At 35.1% G+C, this 21,294-nt stretch overlaps 1 non-coding gene across 1 annotated transcript; it reads right to left on the bottom strand.

Annotated features, from left to right (window-relative positions):
- Positions 1–17,518: 17,518 nt before the first annotated feature.
- Positions 17,519–17,625, bottom strand: LOC111757152 (U6 spliceosomal RNA). Its single transcript, XR_002791521.1, has one exon. It is a non-coding gene; the product is annotated as a U6 spliceosomal RNA (small nuclear RNA).
- Between the last annotated feature and the right edge of the window lie 3,669 nt (positions 17,626–21,294).

Genomic DNA, 21,294 nt, shown 5'->3' with positions numbered 1-21,294 from the left:
AGAGTCCCAGGAGCTGGGAGTATAGAAGTGGATTTCCAACAGACCCTGAGGAAGCTATCGAATAACACTTGAAACACAGAAATATAGGAAAATAACAAAACGAAAGACCAAATTACAACCTCAAACCTCCAGCCCATCTCAAGAAACGCTAGGAGTGATGTATATAGAAGAAAATATATGCCATACACCTCAAATATTGGGCATAATAGCAACTGAAATAAACAAGCAGCTCCAGGAAGCTTTAAAGGAATTCAAACTTGAAATAATCTCCCAGGTAAAAGAAGAAATGATAAAAGAAGTGAAAGAGATGCTGAACATATCTAAAGAAAGCAGTTAAAAAGTTGGAGGAACTAAACAAAAAGATAAAATTCCTAGATGAGCAATATAAGAAACAAATAATACATAAAGCAGAGATATACAGGAAATCAAAAACTTCACTGAAAGCTGTAAAAACTGCCTCAGTGAAAGTGAAGATAGAATTTCAGACCTTGAAGACAGGATTGCAGCTAGTGAACAGGAAGGGAAAGATCTTTTAAAAATAATAAAGAATCAGGAAATAACAATTCAACAACTGCAACATGGCGCAAAGAAAAACAACATAAGATTCACAGGGATTGATGAAAAAGAAAGGGACAACATAAAGGACATCAAGAGGATATTTAGAGAAGTAATGGCTGAAAATTTCCCAAGCATGAGATCAGAAGCCAACATCAGGTTCAGCAAAGCATATAGAACTCCAAATAGTCATAACCAAAATAAAACTACACCCAGACATATAATAATCACCATCCCAGAAATCTAACACAAGAATAGATTATTAAAAGCTGTCAGAGAGAAAAGACAGATCACTTATAAAGGAAAACCTATCAGAATCACAGCAGCCTTCTCAGCACAAACAATAAAGTCAAGAAGAGCATGGAGTGAAGTATTCCAGATCTTAAAGGAAAATGATTTCCAACCTAGACTGATGTACCCTGAAAAACTATCATTCAAAATCGATGGCAAAATCAGATTTTCACAGGACACTAGAGTGAACTACAGAACTGAGATAGAATCTTTTGGCCTCCAACATACAGACATCCTCTGTATGCTTTCTTACCTGACTCTAGCTGATCATCATAAGCCAATCTTGTAATTTTTTACACATTTGTATGTCTAGTTTTATATCTGTTTTGTCTAGTAAAACCCTGACTAATGAAGATTTTGGGACTGGGAATGGGGCTGTTGCTGTGACTGTACCTGACCATGTGGATCAAGAGCCTTTGGGAATGGCTTGTGGGAAGAGTTTGGAAAGTTTCAGAGATGCCACCTAAAAGAGTGTCACTAGAACAGCCAAGCTGTCCTGCCTGGGAGATTCTGGTCAGAGCTCAGGAGACCAGAAAGCTCATAGGAAACTTGTTGGTAAAGACCCAGCTCAGGAAGTTTCTGCTGGAAAGATGGAGTGCATTGGTTGTTGGACTCCAAATTACGTGTGTTATGGATAGGTAGAAAGTTTGTCTGTATTTTTCTCATGTCCAGAGACATTGCAAAAGACTAAGATTAAAAATGGTGGACTGATTAATCTGGCAAAAGAAGTTTCTTGGCAGTTAAAAGTTGAGGTGGTGGCATGCATATTGTTGGGGGATTTTTGCCAGATTTTTGTTGAAAATCAAAAACAAAGAGCCCAGAAAGATTATTTAAAATGTTGTAAGTTTGGCCAAAAATCTGTGGACTACAAAGACAGAGCTGAGCTTCAATTGCTGAGAAGGAACAGAGAAATAAAAAGATGGCCTGGGGGCATCCTGAGAAACAATGTGTCCCCATGCTTTGCAGTCCCAAAATTACAAAAATGAAAGATTTTTCTTGGAGGAGAAAGACACAGAGTGCCATGCTCTAGAATGGCGCAGTGGGTCCCCATGCTTTGCAGCCCCAAAATTACAAAAATGAAAGATTTTGCTTGGAGGAGAAAGACACAGAGTGCCATGCTCTAGAATGGCAGCAGAGGCCACACCAATTCCAGAATGATGATGACGTAGAGAATCTGTTCCCCCAAATCAGGTTCAGAGTGCTCAGTGATCCAGGCACTCCACCCCTACAGCCATGAGATAAGAAAGCCTAGCTACTGCTCCAGCTGGTAGAAGACCTTGTCAAAATTCACACTGTGTTGGTGTTAGGCTCATGGCTGTACATTGCAATGAGGGGTAAGAAAGACAAATTACTAGATACACAAATGCTCTCTTTAGCTGGCCTTTCTTCACTGGTGAGAGGTCAAGTTTTTGTGGAATATTCAGTTAGAAATATCTGCTACACAATGTGTAGCTACAAATATTTAGACACTGGTATATGATGAGTTAAGGAGCACAAGCTGAATTACAAATCAACTATTATACTGTGTAAACTAGTTAAGCTAGATTTCTCCAGGAACAAAATAATACACATATTTATAGTATTCTGGACAATCTTCTTATCTCATAGTAGGAATACTGCTTAAGATTCCAGAGATAGCTCTAGGCTGCAGTGAATATCTAAGCATTATTGATATCTTTTCAGTGTTTGAAACTCAAAAGTTGATAAAATTTCCCTGTGTGCAAAGAGTGGGTCAAGAACAAGACCCTGAAGAATACTACTTTTTTATGCTAAGAAATGATTTTATGCAAATAAATCTGAGCATTTATATATTAAGTATTCTCCATGCAATATCTATTCCGATCTTTAGGATTATCCAAAGAAGTAGGTATTATTACCTAATTTTGTGCATTTGCAAGCCAAGGTTTACAGTTATATAGGTAGTAAATAGCAGAACTGATAATCTAACCCATGCTTTCTGACATCAGAGCTTATGCCCTAAATTGGTAAGATTTACCAGGTCACTGTCTAGGGTGGACCTCAGTGCCTCTTATTAGCACTTCATTCTGAGAGAAAGTGTTTTTTGTGCATTCTTATTTTTTCCTATAAATTCAATATATATATATATATATATATATATATATATATATATACATACAGAGAAATACTGTTGGGTTTTGTGAGGTTTTATATAAATAATATCCTTCTTACATGTTGTTTTACAGTTAAACTTTTCCATTTTTAACATGTGTTACAGCCTTTTCTGTGTGAGTATAGAGCTATCTTCTTTTACGTGGCTTCACAGTACACTGTATTCTATTTTTTGATAAACAAAACAAGTTAATGTAAAATGTTCTTTTTCATTCTCCCTCTCCTATTGATGTTACAAGCAATGACATAGTAAAAAGTTTATAAATGCCTCTTAGCACTCTTGTGCAAAACTTTCTCTGGACAGAAATTTGAAAATAGACTTTCTTGGCTGAAGAATATACTCATGTAAAATTTAGTAAATACCGGGTTATATAATTAGAGTTTTTGTAAGTAGAGACAAACTGGTGCTATTTGAACTCACTGTCTCTCTAATCACAGATTGCTTGTCTATTTCAGGTTTGCTTTTCTTTAGCTTCTCTGTGAGGTCAATTCTTTTCCTGTTAGGAAAATATTTGTGTCCATTTTCCCATGTCTTAGTCTGTGAAGACATTTCCAAAGTAACCTGTCTCAGAAGAGCTAAGGAGAAATGTTACTTGGTTACAATGTTATCTATGAAAATTAGGAAACATCAAGAGTGCCCCTAGTGGCAACATGGTAGCACATCAGCCCTACCTGCCTGGGCTCAGCTAGGGTAAATGGATCCAGGGCAATAAGAGGGGTTTGTCTGGGTAAAGCAGGATGGCCTGCAGTATTCATCTTTTTAGGCTTAGAATACTGCTACATACACTTTATTTTTCTTTGGGGTCTTGGGGAACACGTCATTGTAAGTGATACTGAACCTTCTTTTTCCCACCCAAAATGAAGAAAAAGGGAACCCAAACATTTCATAGAGAAATAAGGCATTCTGAAGAACTACTGCCATCTATAATTCTTAAAAACTGTCCATATGTTTGGCTGAGAATTTCTCCACAGGTCTCATCTTCACTTGCTTCAGACTGTACTTGTTTTTCCTAAAATCTTGGAATTCGTAGTGGTTGCAGTAATAATAATAATAATAATAATAATAATAAATGAGTAATATCTAATTTATAATTTAAATGGGGTTTCCTTGTCAGGGTTTTTAACTATTCCTGCAGCAATATTAATTCTTGTATTTTTATTTACATATATTTGACTGTATTAGCATACTCACAATTTATATATCCCTTAGAGTTTTCAAAATAATTTCACTGCAATGTTCATTTACAATTTACAGTAATCTCTATGGACCTTGATTTTATAGAAAGGAACGTTCAGGGAGGTTCAACTACTTGCCCCAAAATACACTGAACTCCAGGAATTACAGTGATTGCTCAGTTCACAAATGTAATCCATTCCAGGATTCTGGAGATGACTGCAGTTGTGCTCATCACCTGATGCAGAATTTGTTAATGGAAGCAAAATTTTGCCCAACACTTCTGTTTGGCAACTGAATTGTTCCTGTACAGAAGCATTAGTAAACTGAGGTATTACTGTAGTTAGAATGTTTTGCCTGTGAATATAAACATGATTTGGCTTATCTTCTTTAAATTCCTTGAAGATGAGGAGGCTAAGGTTTGTATTTTGAATTCCTTAAGGCTGATGAAAAAACTTCTGGTGAATAAGATAATCTGAAAATGAATTTAGCTTTGTGCTTGGATTTTGAAGAAGAGACTTCTTGGATGTGAGAAAGAAGACTAAGCAAGGATCTAGTAGTGCTGTCCTACTCCCAACTCCAGTCAGCACACAAATGGAGCTATTGGTTGAGGCAGCACCCATGAGTTGTTAAGTCCAGCTCTGTAGGTCATTTTTGCCTAGCCTCCACACTCAATAATATGCTTTCCATTATCTTGCAGCCATTGACTTGTTATTTCCTGATTCCTTGTTATTTTTAAGAGGTCTTTTCTTTCACAATTGCTAGCTGCAATCATATCTTCAAGGTTCCAAAGTCTATCTGCAGTCTCTTTCAAGCCATTTTGCCAGCTTTTGATTACATTTTTAATTTCCTGGATATCTCTTTGAATCTGTATCTCACATTGTAATTTCTCTCTACATTTCTCATTCAAGGTTTCCATCATTTTCTTATGCTTCTCTGTTCTATCTATGTTTTTTAGATATGCTGAAGAATTATTTTGTTGTTTGTGATTTCTCCTTTTATCTGAGACATTATTTTGATTGATGGCTTTTACAATCTCATGAGGTTACAAATGAAATTAAAAGGCTATTTACAGAAGTAATAGCAGAACACTTCTGAAACATGGGGAAAGGATCTGACATGAATATAAGTGAAGTATATAGAACTACAACTAGCCACATATAACCAAAGTAAATCTACACCGAGACATATAATAATCAAGATCCCAGAAATGCAGCACAAGAACAGAAGATTAAAAGCTATTAGACAAAATAAACAGATTACCTATAAAGGAAGCCAATCAGACTTGTCAACACAAAGCATCAAATCAAGAAGAGTTTGAAGTGTTTTGAATCCTGAAAGAAAATACCTTCCAACCCAGATTGGTGTAACCTGCAAAATTATCTTTCAAAATTGATGGAGAAATATGGTACTTTAATGATAAACAACAGCTGAAGGAATTCATGACCACCAAAGCAACTCTACAGAGAGTGCTAAAGGATATTCTAGAGAGAGGTAAAGATGACCATGGCTCCAGGAATAGCAGCACAAAATGATCGCCAAACAAGACAGGCAATTGAATGAATGGGAAAAGTGGAGGACCAACAACAAAAAGATAGCATGGCAGGGATAAACCAATGTATGCTGGTTGTTTAAGGTAGATGGCCTCAGTTCAGCAGTAAAAACAAACACAGGGAGAGTGGGTCAAGAAACAAGGTCCATCAATATACTGCATACAAGAAACACACTTAATTCAAAAGGAAATTCATAGACTAAAAATCAAAGGAGAGAAAACAATTTTTCCATGTCGTAGGAGACCAGAAAAAAAGCAAGAGTAACTTGTCCATCAACCACAGAGTAGATAAGAAAGATATGGTATTTTCATACAATGTAAAGCTACTGAGCTGTAACGTAGAATAATCTTGAGGCTCTTGTAGCTAAATGTATGCAACTGGAGATCACGTTCATAGGTGAAACAGTTTGAATTCATATGAGTGAACCATAGTATAAAAATAGAAGGAGTTAGTGAGATCCAAAAAGCAAAAATAGTTATTGTAAAAGTGATAGTGGAAGGAACACCTGCTAGGGAAATGTGGTAACTGCTGTTAATTTCTTACTGTCTTGTCTTGAACTCCTGTACTGTTTTCACAATTTTGTTAGGTTTGGCTTTGCTCTGTCTTGTTTTGATAGATTTTACTTTGATGATACGGGCAGCTATTTTGAACATAATGGAGTGTATGGTAATCATGGTTGATTTCCCATTATCTTGTTTTTGAGTCTTATAATGCTGTCATTCATTTGTTTAATTGGTTTTATTCTCTTTTGTTATGTTTTATTTTATCATGTATGATACAAACAGCAATTTTGAAGAAAATGAGACATTATGGTAGCCATTGCTGATTTTTTGACATCTTGTTTTGAAGTCCTATCATGCTTTTGTTCATTTGTTTTGATTGGTTCTATTCTGTTGTGTTTTATTTGATATTATTATGTGTGATAGTATGGATAACATTTTTGAAGAAAATGGGATGTCATAGCAATCATTGTTCATTTCCTGTTATCTGGTTTTGAAGTCCTGTAAAGCTTTAATTCTTTTGATTGGTTTTATACTATTTTGTTATGTTTGATATTATTGTTTTTAAAGGTATGCCCAACTATTTCAAGGAAAGCAAGAGATATTATGATATCCACTGTTGCTATCCTGTTGTGCATTCCTGTGTTGCTTGCATTTTTCTATTCTGATTTGCTTTTTTCTCTTTTCTTTTGTTTTATTCTTTTTAAAGTAAAAAGAAATTTTAAAAAGGAATATGCTTCCCTTGTTTGACAGTGGTGCACTTGGTGAATATTATGACTTGTGTCTATTTATATCTCCCAATAACTCATGGACTCTTATGTGGGGCTTTTCAGAGCTGGTTTGATACAGGGCATGTGATATTGGGATTAAGGGTGTGTGGTAATAAATTAGCTTAATTATTGGAATTGGAATAGTTGTGGGTACAAATAAGGGGAAGATCCACTCTGGTTGTGGGTGGCACCACCCAAAAGGTTTGTATGCCAGATAGAATGAAAGGGAAAGAGTGACTGCTTTGTCTCTGTCCTATGATGTTTGTGTGTTTTTTTGGTACTCAGAATTTTAATTTGTGGTTTAACTTTTGAGTAACTCTAAAGCTGTCTTCTCTGGCTTTTATAATATGTTTAAGTAATATTTATTGAGTCCTTTTAGGTATTAGACACTATAATAATATCTTTACACATATTAACTTATATAAATTTCAACTCCACAAAATAAGAGTTATTTCTATGAAATACATTTTACAGACAAAGAAACAGAAGCTCAGAGATGTTAAGCAACTTGTTGAAATTCACACAGTAATTATGTAGCAGAGTTGAGACATGATTCCAAGTTTAGATGGCTTCAAAAGTTGTGTTTGTAAATATTATAAACTTCTTGGAAAGCTTTTCTGCATCCTTTAAGCCCATTTTAGTAATTCCTAAAAGAATTCTTAGTTTGTAACACAATAGCAGAAATGAGATATCATTGCTGTAATTTCATAACTTGAATGCTATCTCTTTAACAATGGACAAAATGGCTTCCAAACATGAATTGTGATATGAATTTTGGGGCCTTTCAAACGTGGATTCAAATTTCAGCTTGTCTTTTTTTTGTAAAATAAAGGTAATGATAATAACTACTATAATAAAGTGACAATGAAATATAAATAAGTTAATACATATAAGCCATTTAGAACTTCCCTAGTCCATGGAGAACACTATGTAGTAAAGCTCTTTATAAAGATATTAGACAAGTGTAGCTACTCTGTACCTTCTTTGGCTCAATGGCTGAAGAGATTTATCTAGATCAAAGGAAGCATGAGAATGGTAACATTACTGCCTACTAGAAAAGAGCTGGTATTTACCATATAGAAGCAACAGTGCGGGATGTATTTGCAGCTATCCCTTGTAGATGTGGAACTTGGGCAAATATGTGAACTGGTCAAGTCTGTTTTCTGCTAGTATCCTCTTAATCTATCCTTCTGTGGCATCCTTTATAATTTTTCTTCCTTTCTTTTCCCATGACTTATCTATAACTATACATGTGCAACTGGTAAAACACCACTTACTTTCACTGTGATGTCTCTCATAAAGACTTCCTCTATGCAGTTACATGTGTAAACTCATGGTGGGTTTTCAGACATTTTTAAGTAGGAATATCTTAACTCAGCTTGCCTCACCAAAATGCAGAAGATCGTGTGGCTTTTATATAAGAAATTTGTTTTGTCACAGTTTTAGTGGTTCAAAGCCCAACATCAAAGTGGTATTCACTCTGATTCCTGATCAAAGCTCCTTTGTTGGCTTGTAGATGCTCACTATCTCACCATGTTCTCTCATGGTGAAGAGATAGCCCCAATATTTCTTCTTATAAGTCACTAAACCTTCATGAGGGCCTCATTCTCCTGAACTCATCTGAATCTAGTTATCTCCCAAAATTCACATCTCCAGAAGTACTATATTGAGAGCGAGGATTTCAGTGTATGAATTGGAAGGGAAGGGACTCAATTTGAATCATAGACGGTCATAAAATTATCATTTGAACATAAGCCTTCACTTTTCACCAAAACCATACTGTAAGCCAAGTCCTTCTACCCTACACCTATGCATGGTTCAGAGTTGACATATTCTGTGACCTTCCTCTTACTCATAGACATAATTCAGAAGACATGTTTTGAAAACACAGATTGATCTACATCATTAGGTCATCAGGACAACAAGCTCAATTGACTTGTATTTTCTTTTAGTGAAAATTTCCCTTTATGGTAATTAGACTTAGTAATTACACTCTCTACAGTTTGCTTTTTAAGTACAAGCAAATGTTAAAGTGCTGGGGACCACAAGGAATGTTTTAGTTTGAATTGTTGGTGAAAAAGGAAAATCTCTGCAGGCCCTAAGCTTCTAGGGCTATTCATTTAGAATGAATAATAGGTGCCCAGAGAGACTTGAGAAAAGGTGTTCTTAGTCTATTAATGAATGCATAGGGGAGATTTAATTATTTCTCCAATAACATGGTATATTTGTTTTTAAGATTATTTGTGGGTTCCTTATATCTTCTATTTTGTGGTGAAAAAAAGGAATAACATTTCTGTCCTTTTTTTCATTTTTGGGTTTTGAAAACATTTGCCCTGATGAAGACAAAGACTCTAAAGTACAGTAACACTGTGAATATGGCAATGTCCTTTAAAAGATAGGCATATGTGATAGACAAATACTGATATTACCTTTTTATTAATATATGAAGTTCATTTTTTAAAAAAAAATTTATTTTAAAGAGATTAAGATAAAAGAGGACATAACAAAGCAGATCAGAACAGAACAATATGAACAACACAGTATTTCACCACAAGACAATCTGATATAACAGTAGCTACCACAATGTCCCTTTCTTTGAAATAGACCTGGGTATACAATAGTATCAAACATAACAAAATAGTATAAAACCATTAAAGAGAATGAATGTAGTACAGAGCATTCAGAACCAAATAACAAAAATGCACAGGGGCTCCTATATTATCTCACTGTCTGGAAAACATTTGTTCATATGTAATAAAATCAAATAAGATACAACATGACAGAATCAATGGAAACAGACGAACAAAAATATGGTAAGATTTCAAAACAAGATGATATTAAATAGCACTGGCTATTATAATGTCTTCTTTTCTTCAAAATAGCTGTTCATATCATCACAGACAATAAAATCAAACAACCCAGAATAAATCCATTCAAAATAATGAATGGACAAATTACAAGACTTCAAAGCAATGTAATGGGGAATCATGATTACCATAAACTTTTATGTACTCTTACCATTTCTTACACTAGGGAGACTATATGGTATTTATACATGTGAGTTTGATTTATTTTGCTTATGAGTATGGTCTCAAGTTGCATCAATTTATTTATAAATATCTCAATGTGATCATTTTTTATAGCTGAGTAGTACTCCATTGTATAAAAATACCACAACTTTTTTTTTATCCATTCCTCAGTTGTTGGACACTTAGGTTGTTTCCTAGATCTGACTTCTACAAATTGTGCTTCTATAAACATGGGTGTACATATATCACTGTGGTATGATGCTTTCAGTTCTTCTGAGAATATGCATGGAAGCAGAATAGCTATATCAAATGGGACTTCCAATCCCAGTTTTCTGAAATCACCAGACTGACCTCCACAATGGTTGCACCAGTCTATAGTCCCACCAACAGTGCAGGAGAGTTCCTTTTTCTGCACAGCCTCTCCAACATTTTTGTTGGCAGTTTCTTGACCCTGGAGTTGTTTCAGGAGTGAGATGGAATCTCAGTGTGTTTTTAATTTGCATTTCTCTAGTGACAAATAATGGTGAACATTTTTTCATGTATTTATTTTCAATTTGTAATTCTTCATCTGAAAACTCTGTATTCATCTAAAATGCCCATTTTTGGATTGGGTCTTTGAATTTCAGTGGTCTGATTTCTTAAAATTCTTTGTGTTTGAGACAGAAATTCTTTGTCTGACAGACAATTCACTAAGATTTTTTCCCAGTTTGTGGGTTTTCTTTTCAGTATGCTGGAGATTTCTTTTGACATGCAGAAACTTTTTAATAAGTTTATGTGTAATAAGACACGATACCAGTTATTGATTCTGAGAAGCATTTCCCTTGCAGTTTGATTCCTGTTCCTGAATTCTCTACCTACCCTTTTGTCTTCAAGAGTTTTACCCAGGCTTCCAACAGATTTAGGGTTTCTGTTTTGATATTCAGATTTTGATCCATTTAGATTTTAGTTTAGTACATGGTGATAGGCATGGGTCTAGTTTGGGTTTTCAGCATATAGAGAGCCAGTTTTTCCAGCACTATTTATTACACAGACTGACGTTCTTCCAGTGAACATGTTTGGCCCCTTTATCAAAGGTAAGGTGGTTAAGTGTGTTTGTAGTTGTGGTTGTATCTTCTAATCTGTACCATTGATCTTCAGATCTGTTTTTATTCCAGTACCATGTTGATTTTATTACAGTAGCTTTGTAGTATAACTTCAAGTCAGGGATTGTGATGCATCCTGCCTTGTCTTTGCTTTTAAGAAATGCCTTTGCAAGGGGTTTCAAAAATGGCGGCTTGCTAGGGGATTGGGCGAAGGGTCTCTCTGGAGAAATCATATTAGATGCTAGAATATGACAACATAGAGAGGGCCAGACGAATGGATAATGATTCTTATTAACCAAGACAGCATGGCTGGAGGATTTAAAGTCGTTCTGAGACTGTGAAAGCTGATAACAGGAGGCTACAAATCCCGCGCCTTGAATGCGGCAAACTGACCAGTGGACCCAACAGGAAAAGCTGTGTTGGCTTTTGGTGACTGCTGGAAATTGAGATCCGCATCCCCGCAAAGCAGCCAGGGCTGCCTGGCTGCACCAGAGGAGATTGTGAATGGCTCTGGAGTTCTGAAGCTGAACGCTGTGCAGTTTTCTGACCATTCTGTGCTGTGCTAGGAGTGCAGTGAGGACAAGCGGCGTGGTGAGCAGTAGACTCAAGAGGAGGACCTGCACTGAGCCCTGGTGAGTACTGGGCACTGGGTCCTGTGGCTGCTGTGATTGGCCAGAAAACATCTTGGAACTGGGCAGAGCCCACCACCATGGCGACATCAATAACACGGAAAGTCTGGTGGAATACATCTTAGAGTTGTGCAGAACCTGCGACTTGGTGACATCACCAAGTCGCTCTAGGCGTAGAGAGGTCTGGTGGAGGACATCTTGAAATTGGGCAGAGCCTGGTGCTGTGTTGGCTTCAGTGTCATATAGAGAACTAGTGGAAGACATCTTGGAATTGGGCAGACCCTCTGTCCTGGTGCTCTTGGCACAGATAAGTCTGGAAGAGAACAGCTGGGATTTGGGCAGAACCCTGTGCCACGGTGACATTAGTCAGCTGCTTCTGGAACAGAGAGAACTGGCAGGATCTGCTGGGGCTGAACCAAGCCTCCGCTTGGGGCCCAATAATCAGACACAAAATAGTTGCAACTCTGTGACATCCAGAAAGTACAGCCTAATTTATGGATTGACTGGCACAGAGGCTGGAGGCTAGCCTGCACTGTCCCAGCATCCCTGCCTACCCCAGATAACAGCAAACTGGGGAAGACAGCAAAAACGCAAGTCAACATGCTTCTGAAAGGCCTTAAGCAATACGGAGAGGGCGAGAGACCCCCAGGACACTCCAGTCTGAAAGAAATCAGAAACATGACAAGAGATAAAAATAAAAAAATATCTCCAGCTGCCCAACATGGGAAAATAAGCCCAGCAGAAGTAAACACTGAAGAAAACAAGCATAGTGACCATCCAATACTGGACACAGCATCAGCCAAAATTAAAAAAATACCTCCATCACCACATAGGTGAATTTAAAGCTGTACTCCTGATCCAAGTGAGGCAAAATATAAAGAGATTAATTAAAGAAAGGACAAGCCCCACCCAAGAGAACACAGATGGAAGAACTGAGGAAATCAGAAAATAAAGAGAAACTTCTGAAGAAGAATATAAACATCACTTAGAATACATGAAACAGATCCAAAGAGATTACCAGGAAACTAAAAACTCCATTGAGCACTGGCAAAATACCCTGACAGAAACTAAAGCCAGGCTTCTGAAACGTGAAGAGAGATTTATGACATATGATTGTGAAAGAAAAAAACCTCTTAATAATAACAAGGAACCAGAAAGTAACAATTCAAAGGCTAGAAGAAGACAAAAGGATACATAACTTAAGAAAGAATGTGAGTAAGGAAGCAGGAGCAACCAAAAATGAAATACAAAGAATATTCACAGATATATTAAAGCAAAATTTCCCATGTATAGGAAAAAGAAATGATATCCAGATAAAAAAGGCATACAGAACACTAGCTACCTACAACCAAAACAGATCTATGCCTAGACATATAATAATCAAGGTTCCAGAAATCTACCAAAAGAACAGAATATTAAAAGCAGCCAGAGAAAAAAAGCAGATTACCTACAATGGGAAAATTATCAAAATAACAACAGACTTATCAACACAAACTCTTAAGTCCAGAAGGGAATGGGGAAAAATATCCCAAGTCCTGAAAGAAAGTAATATGCAACCAAGACTCATACACCCGTAAAAACTCTCTCTCAAAATTAATGGAGAAATAAGATGCTTCCAAGACAAGGAGGAACTGTGGGAGTTTGTGGCCACCAACCCAACCCTACAAGAGTGTGAAGGACATTCCAGAGAGAGACAGGAAGGGATACCAGGATTCCAGCAACAGTGGCAGAGAGGCCTCAATGAACAGGGCAGACAGTGGAATGAGGGAATAAGGTGGACAAATTATAGCAGAAAAGTGGAGTAGCAGACATGAGGCAGAGACGGTAAGCTATAGTCTTTAGTATAGACAGCTCTGAAACACTATTAAAAAAGTCAGAGGTCATTGTTAATAGTGTATCAGGATTTAAAAGACACAGTAGTCTTATCACCATATTTAGTTTGAATTTAATTTGTTCTGGTCTGTCCACTCATGTCAGATTTGAGGACACAGACATCTGACCCAAAAATAGCAAGTTATACCATGGTAATTATCCTTACTTTCCTATTAACTTAAACTGAAATCCTGTATTACTTACATTGTCTTACTATGACTGATAGTAATTGAATCCGATTCATAAGACCATGGGTTTGCCTTGGCTGATTTTATTTGAATTTGGTATGCTTGTTAGTATCAACCCTAAAAGTAGAGGCAACTACTCTGAAGATGACAAGATGTAAAGCATATCCATACTGGTATTAATTATTAACAGCTCTCAAATCCTACAATGCTTTCAAAGTTGTGTTTTTATAAAAATAGATAATACTATGGTTAACTATATTAAGCCGATGATGTGGACAAATCTATTGAAAATAACAAGAGAAAACATAGTAACTAGGGAAGATCACCTATATTGTGGTCTTATATGTCTTATCCATTGCATGTTTTTCTAGGAATTTGTTTTGCAGTCTTGTTATGACTTGTTTTTCTCTATAATACAGAGAGGATAGATATATATGTAGAAATTCACACATGAGTTTGTTTTAAAAATTATTTACGGGAACAGATTAAATAATGCAAGATGTAATGAACAGATACTCTGAAGAAGAGACACTAAGTAACCCAATGCTAATTTTGTAGCATTATGATATAAATTCTAGCAATACTGTTTATTATTCACTGATCAGAATGATATTAGTCTAGTCTCTTAAGTTCAATTTCAGCATATTTAAAGATGGGGATGGCTACCACGAAGAGAATGAGAGATGAGATGGTAGTTATTATTGTCTTCCCCAATGTTAGATCTTGAAGACCTAAAAAGCCTTCATCATCCTGTAATGATTTGATTAGTTCTATAATATGCAATATGTATATAAGGTGGGTGAAGATGGGGACAACAATTTGTAAGAAACTAGAGATGGTTAGATAGAAAGTGAAGATCTCCAGTGGACTTGCTTTGAAATCTGTATTTCTTTAAGTTGTTTTTTTTTTAACTGTTTTGTTCTGTTTTGATATGTTTAATCTTACTCTCTTTGAGATGTAAAACAAGTGTATAGGACTGGTAACCATATTACTGAGTTTTTGTTCTATCACTGAACAGAACTGTTTGCAGTGTCACTTTTTGAATGTCATTTTAAATACTTTAATTTTATAACCTGAACAGCTATTTCTAAGATGACAATATGTAACTTATCAACCAGTGATATCTTACCTTTTATTTTTCTGTAATTTTGTATTATTTCTACCCTTTTTTAATCTCTATGTATTTTTTGTTTCCTTTTCTTTAAATAAATAAAAAATATAGTTATAAAAAATAGAAATGCCTTTGCTATTCTAGTTCTCCTCTAGTTCCAGATGAATTTTAGGAGTGATTTCTCTAGATATATTAGGTATGTTGATGGTATTTTCATTGGGATTGCATTGAATCTATACACCAGTTTTGGGACAATGACCATTTTCACAAAATTTATTCTCTCTATCCATGAACAAGGATGTCTTTGTATTTTCTGAGATCCTCATCAATATCTTTTTCATTGCATTATAATTTTCAATGTATGGATCTTTTACTTCTTTTGTGAGACTAATTTCTACTTTTGTTTGACTTTTTTATTTAAAGAAAAACAAAACCAAATAGTAAAAGGGTACAAGTAATACCGAGTTTCAAAAAATAAACAGTAAGAAATCACTAGCTAATAGATTACAGATTGTCATTTTAGGAATTGTTGTTCAAGTTACAGGACTAAAGCATACAAAGTGGACATTCAAACACTGAGACTGCAAACAGTTGTGTTGAATGATCCAACAAAAACTTTGTAATATGGTCATCTATCTTGCGAACCTAAACATACTTGCAGTTGTGTCCTTTAGAGAAATTTCTTTTTCTCACTTTGTTAAAATAACATTTACCCATTTTGGATTTTTTCACTCCCACAGTTCTTTTTACTTTTTTTGGAAAAGAATAAAACCAAATGTAACAAACAAAGCTGTTAGTCAAAACCAAGGATGGACATCATACATGATGTATAAATAGAATACAAGGTCATCAACAATGGTTAACATAATGCCTCTTGCTACCTTAAAAAGAATTGCCTATATCATCAGGTGTAATAACGTTGAACAAAACAGTACAGAACAAAACCAATAAGCCCTAAACATTGGAGACATTACAGGTCTTCAAAAGAAGATAATAATCAAACCATATTGGGCATCATAGTGAATCATATTGTCTTCAAAGTAGTTGCCTATACCCTAAAAATTAATAATATCAAACAGAATATAATAGAGTGAAATCAGTCAAAACAAGATAGTGAGAGCAATACAGGGCTTCAAATCGAGTTAATGGGAAAACAAAATAGCTACTGTAATGTATCTTGCTAATTTAAAAAAACTTTTCCCTTAATTAAAAAAATAATAAAAAGTAAATAAATTTTTAAAAAAGGGGGAGATTGAGGTAAAAGAGGACACAACAACATAACAATACAGGTCAGAACGGAACAATTTAAGCAACATAGTGTTTCACCTCAAGATAACCTGACTTAATAGTAGTTATAATATTGTCTCTTTCCTTGAAATATTTGAGTATAACTTCATATACTATAGCATCAAACATACCAAGACAGTGTGAAACCATTCAAGAGGATGGAAATATTACAAGGTATTCAGAACCACCTAACAGGAAATGAACAATGGTTCTATATTATCTCTTTGCTATAAAAATTATGTTTATACTATCACATATAATAAAATCCAGTAAGATACAACATGATAAAACCAATGGAGACAGAAGAGCAACAGTTCGGTGGGACTTAAAAACAAGATGATATTAAATCAGCAATAGCTATCATGATGTCTTTTTTTCTTCAAAATAGCTGTGGATATCATCACAGACAATAATATCAAACAGCCCAGAATAAAACCATTCCAATTAATGAGTGAAAACTTTATAATGCTTCAAAGCCATATAATATGGGGAATCATGATTACTACATACTTTTATGTATTGTTATCATTTCTTACACTAGGGAAACTATTCAGTATTTATACATGCGAGTTTGATTTATTTCACTTATGAGTATGGTCTCAAGCTGTGCCCATTTATTTATAAATATCTCAATGTGATCCTTCTTTATAGCTGAGTAGTACTCCATTGTATAAAAATACTACAATTTTTTATCCATTCCTCAGTTGATGGGCACTTAGGTTGTTTCCAAGATTGGGCAATTACAAATTGTGCTGCTATAAACATAGGTGCACATATATCACTGTGGTATGATGCTTTCAGTTCTCTGGGAATATGCCTAGAAGTGGAATAGCTGGAACAAATGGGACTTCCAATCCCAGCGTTTTGAGAAATCTCCAAACTGACCTCCACAATGGTTGTACCAGTCGGCACTACCACCAACAGTGCAGGAGAGTTCCCTTTTCCCCACAGCCTCTCCAGCATTTGTTGTTGGTGGTTTTTTTGATCCTGGCCATTCTTTCAGGAGTGAGATTGAATCTCAATGTGGTTTTAATTTGTATTTTTCTAATGATTAATGATGATGAACGTTTTTTTCATGTATTTATTTGCCATTTGTATTTCTTCATCTGAGAAGTGTGTATTCATCTAAGATACCCAATTTTGGATCGGATCTTTGAATTTTGGGGGTCTGATTTTTTAAAATTCTTTATATGCTTTAGACAGAAGGTCTTTGTCTGAGGGACAATTCACTAAGATTTTTTTCCAGTTTGTGGGTTTTCTTTTCAGTTGCTGGAGATTTCTTTTGACATGCAGAAACTTTTTGATAAGAAGTGATCCCAGTTATTGATTCTGGGCAGTTTTTCCCATAAAAATATGGAACACTTCACAATTTTGCATGTCATCCTTGCACAGGGGCCATGCTAATCTTCTCTGTATCATTCCAATTTTAGTATATGTGCAACCGAAGCGAGCACAGAGACTAATTTCTAGGTATTTCTTTCTTTCTTTTTTTTTGAATGCTTGTGTGAAGTGTGTGGCTTCTCTTATTTTTCTTTCAGTGATTTTATTGTTGGTGTGTAAGAATGCTGTTAATTTTTAAGTATTGACTTTGTATCCAGCTATACTGGTGAATTTATTATATCTAGGAGTCTTTCAATGGAGTTTTGGGGGTCTTCTATGTACAAAATCATGTTGTCTGCAAATAATGATAATTTAACTTCCTCTTTCCTATCTTTACTCCTTTTATTTCTGTCTCTTGTCTAACTGCTCTGGCTAGTATTCCCAGTACTATTTTGGATAAGAGGGGTTGATAAGGGAAATACTTGTCTTCGGCCTGATTTCAGGTTAAAGGCTTTCAGGTTTTGGCCATTTAATATGATGCTGGTTGTTGGTTTGTGATAGATGGCCTTCATCATATTGAGGTAAAGGCTATCTATTCTAATTTTCCATAAGTTTCTTTTCATGAATGAGTGTTGGACTTTATCAAAATCTGTTTTTGTATCTGTAGAAATGATCAAGTGATTCTTACTTTTGACTGTATTGATATGGTGGATTCCCTTTATTGATTTACAATGGTTGAATTATCCCTGCATGCTTGGGATGAATTCCACTTGGTTGTGGTGTGTATAATATTCTTGGTGATTTGCTGCATCCTGTTTGCCAATATTTTATTGAGAATTTTTGCCTCTATGTTCCTTAGGGATATTGGCCTGTTGTTCTATTTTTAACTTGCATCGTTCTCCGGTTTTAGTACTAGAGTAATATTTGCTTCAAAGAATGTCTTAGGAAGAATTGCTTCCCTTTCAATTTCATTGAAGAGTTTGAGGAGTGTTGGCGTTAAGTCTTTTTTGTATTTCTTGTAGAATTCCTCAGGGAATCCCTCTGAGCCTGGGCTCTTCTTTGTAGGTAAGGGCTTAGTTACATTTTTAATTTCATTAATAGAAATTGGTTTAATCAGCAGTTTTACATCATCTTGATCCAGCTTTGGTGGTTCATATGTTTCTAGGAATCTGTCCACTTCTTCTGTGTTATCGAACCTATGAGAGTACAGGTTTTCTAAACAGATGTTGATAATCTTCTGTATTGCCACAGAGTCTGTAGTGATTTCACCTTTTTCATTCCTTATTACATGAATTTGAGTTTTTCTTTCCTTTTTAAAATCAGGTTGGCTAGGGGCTTATCAATTTTATTTATTCTTTCAAATAATCAACTCTTTGATTCATTGATATTTTGGATTATTTTCTTTGCCTCTATTGCATTAATTTGTGTTCTGATTTTTATAATTTCCTCCCTTCTTTTGGCTTTGGGCTTGACTTGCTCTTCTTTTTATAGTTGTTTGAGGTGTAGTATCAGGTTTTTTTATTTGTGTTCATCCTGTTTTCCTGATGTGGGAACTTAGTGCAGTAAATTTTCCTGTGAGAACCGCTTTCATTGCATCCCACAGATTCCATTAAGTTGTATTTGTATTTTTGTTTGCTTGTAGGTATTGTTTAATTTCTTCTTCAATTTCTTCTGTGACCAACTGATTGCACAAAAGTGTATTATTAAATTTCCATGCGTTTGTGGCATTTTTCAGTTTTTTATCATTAATTTCTAGCTTCATGGTGCTATCATCTGATAAAATGCATGGGATACTTTCAATTCTTTTGCATTTACTTAAATGTGTTCAGTGTGCCAGTATTTGGTGTGTTATAGAGAATGGCCCATGTACTGCTAAGAAAGTGTACATTCTGATGTTGTGTGGAATACTCTTTATATGTTTATCACATTTATTTATTCACAGGTGTGATTCAGTTCTGTTACTTCTTCACTGATTTTCTGTCTGGTGGAACTGTCCCTTGGTGTCAGTGGTGTGTTAAAGTCTCCTGTTATAATTGTGTTATTGCTTATTGAATTTTTCATTTCTGTTAATACTTGCTTTGTATAGAAGGGTGCTCTGGAATTTGGTGCATATATTTGTAAGACTGTTTTGTCTTCTTCTTGAAGTTTTCCCCTAACTAGTATGTAGTAACCTTCTTTATCTCTTCAGATCATTCTTGGTTTGAAGTTCACATTGTCTGAAGACAAAATAGCTACCCCTAATTTTTTTGGTTTTCTGTGTCATGAAGTATTTTTTTCCATCCTTTGACTTTCAATCTATGAGTTTCCTTTTGGGTTAGATTTGTTTCTTGCAGACAGAATATGGTTGAATGTTGTTTCTTGATCCATTCTGCCAGTCTATTTCTATTGGTGAATTGAGACTATATACATTATTGGTTATAATTGTTACATATTAGTTTATTGATGATGTGTTATCTTTTGCTATTGTATCTTTACTTTTCCATTCTGTTTAATTGCTTCCTTGCTTAGTGGTTTTTTCCTAAGTGTATCTAAACTGTCTTTCAGTATTCTTTACAGGGTTGACTTGGTGATCATGAAGTTCTTCAGCTTTTCTTTGTCATGGAAGTATCTGATTTTGCTATTCATTTTGAAGGACATTTTTCAGGGTACATCATTCTAGGTTGGAGATTGTTTTCCTTTAGGATCTGAAATACTTCACTCTGTGCTCTTCTTGACTTCATTGTTTGTGTTGAGAAGTCTGCTGTGATTCTGATAGATTTTCCTTTATAGGTGATCTGTCTTTTCTCTCTAATAGCTTTTAATATTTTATTCTTGTGTTGGATTTCTGGGATTGTGATTAGTGTGTGTCTGGGTGTAGTTTTATTTTGGTTATGGCTATTTTGAATTCTATGTGGTTCACTGATCCATATGTCAGTTTCCATTCTCATGTTTGGGAAATTTTCAGCTATTACTTCTCTAAATATCCTCTTGATATCTTTTGTGTTGTCCCCTTCTTTTTCATTTATCCCTATCAATCTTATGTTGTTTTTCTTTGAATCTTCTTGCAGCTGTTGAATTGTTATTTCCTGATTCCTTGTTATTTTTAAAAGATCTTCCCTTTCCTGTTCACTAGCTGCAATCTTGTCTTCGAGGTCTCAAATTGTATCTTCTCTTTCTTTGAGATGGTTTTGACAACTTTCAATGGAATTTTTGATTTCCTGTTATCTCTTTAAATTTGCTTCATGTATTCTGTTTGTTTCTTATATACTTAATCCAAGGATTGTATCTTTTTGTTTTGTTCCTCAGATTTTAACTGTGTCTTTTTTAGATGTGTTCAGCATCTCTTCTGTTACCTTTACCATTTCTTCTTTTACCTGGGAGATTATTTCTAATTTGAATTATTTAAAGCTTCCCAGAGTTGTTTCTTTATTTCATTTGCTATTATTTCAGGTATTTCAGATATATGACATATATTTTCTTCTATGTTCATGGCTCCTAGGCTTTCTTGGGATGGGCTGGAGGTTTGAAATTGCATTTTGGTCTTTCGTTTTGTCATTTTCCTATATTTCCATGTTTCAAAAGTTTAAAGCCCGAAATCTGCAGAGCCCAATCTAGTGTGGCTATAACCTGGGTGGATCCTTAACCACTGGGAGCCATGATCTTGAACTCTCCCAATATTTAGAGTTCTTACAGATTAATAAAATACAAGCATCATACAAATAAAGGACAAAATACTAAAACAGAACATTTACACACATTAAAAGACAAAAAATTGGAATAATCAACAGACATAATTTAAAATAACAACATACACATGTGCTCCA

This window comes from Cavia porcellus, unplaced genomic scaffold (assembly GCF_034190915.1).
Source record: "Cavia porcellus strain 051 isolate PalLab524CR breed Dunkin Hartley unplaced genomic scaffold, mCavPor4.1 scaffold_3, whole genome shotgun sequence".
NCBI lineage: Eukaryota > Metazoa > Chordata > Mammalia > Rodentia > Caviidae > Cavia > Cavia porcellus.
Note: the sequence above shows the minus strand (reverse complement) of the source record. Positions and strands in the feature narration are given on the sequence as shown.